Raw genomic sequence first — 1,687 nt, 5'->3', positions numbered from 1 at the left:
TTGAACATGTCTACATGTATGTACGTCTGGGTTTTGTATGCCGCACCTGTAGTGTCTCTCTCCCCCTGTATTTATTTGTATCTTGGGAGACAAGACACCGGTCGCACCCCTTGTACCTATATATATGTGCCTAGTGCACGATCAATGATTATCGATGCACCAAAATCTTCTTCTACATGAACAATTTCCATAAGATCGTGCTGCAACATAATAAAGAGTTTTAGAGATGAATTCAATGCAAAGTAGCTTTAATCGAAGCTGATGTCGTGGGCCTACATGTCGGTCGGATGATAATCCTAAAAGATCGACCGTCCAGGCAGCCGCTCGATGGAGTCGCGTACAATGGTCCTGTCCTTCCCTTTGAGCCGTTGAGCCTTTGCAACAAGTCTCATTTTTCACTCAACGCTTTGCAACACGAGCCTTCTTGCAATCCTCTAAAAAGTTTTTTCTTTGTGAGTCAATGAGCCTCATGTTGCATTCAGCACTTTGCAACATGAGTGTAACGCCCTCGATGCGGCTATATCTCCCACGTGTCGAAGCATGACTTAGAGGCATAACCGCATTGAAAGCAATGTCGCAAGTGAGGTAATCTTCACACAACCCATGTAATACATAGGGGAAAGAGATACATAGTTGGCTTACAATCGCCACTTCACACAATTACATGAATAAAGCATTACATCAACCAGTTACAATCAAGGTCCGACTACGGAACCAAAATAAAAGAAGAACCCCAAATGCGATAAGGTCCCCGATCGACCCCAACTGGGCTCCACTACTGATCAACTAGAACGAAACAACACAAAGGGCAAGATCTTCATCGAGCTCCTCCTTGAGCTCGGTTGCGTCATCTGCACGGACTCATCGGCACCTGCAAGCTGGTTTTGGAAGTATCTGTGAGCCACGGGGACTCAGCAATCTCGCACTCTCGCAATCAAGACTATTTAAGCTTATGGGTAAGGTAAAGGTATGAGGTGGAGCTGTAGCAAGCGACTAGCATATATGGTGGCTAACATACGCAAATGAGAGCGAGAAGAGAAGGAAAAGCACGATCGAGAAACTATGATCAAGAAGTGATCCTAGAACAACCTACGTCAAACATAACTCCAACACCGTGTTCACTTCCCGGACTCCGCCGGAAAGAGACCATCACGGTTACACACGCGGTTGATGCATTTTAATTAAGGTTAACTTCAGGTTTTCTATAACCGGACGTTAACAAATTCCCATCTGCCCATAACCGCGGGCACGGCTTTCGAAAGTTCAAATCCCTGCAGGGGTGTCCCAACTTAGCCCATCACAAGCTCTCACGGTCAACGAAGGAATAGACCTCCTCCCGAGACGTTCCGATCAGACTCGGTATCCCGGTTCTACAAGACACTTTGACAAGTTAAAACAAATCCAGCAACACCACCCAAATGTGCCGACAAATCCCGATAGGAGCTGCATATATCTCTTTCTCAGGGCACACTCAGATTGTCTTAGGTACGGGTAGGCCAGCCTAGAGTTGCCCCTGGTGGCCACCGGCAGCTGACAGGTTGGACCAACACTCAGAGGAGCACTGGCCCGGGGGGTAAAATAATGATGACCCTTGAGTCCGCGAAACCCAAGGGAAAAAGGCTAGGTGGCAAAGGTAAAACCAATGTTGGGCATTGCTGGAAGAGTTTTACTCAAGGCGAACTGTCAA

The sequence above is a fragment of the Triticum aestivum genome, chromosome 5A (assembly GCF_018294505.1).
Source record: "Triticum aestivum cultivar Chinese Spring chromosome 5A, IWGSC CS RefSeq v2.1, whole genome shotgun sequence".
NCBI lineage: Eukaryota > Viridiplantae > Streptophyta > Magnoliopsida > Poales > Poaceae > Triticum > Triticum aestivum.
Note: the sequence above shows the minus strand (reverse complement) of the source record.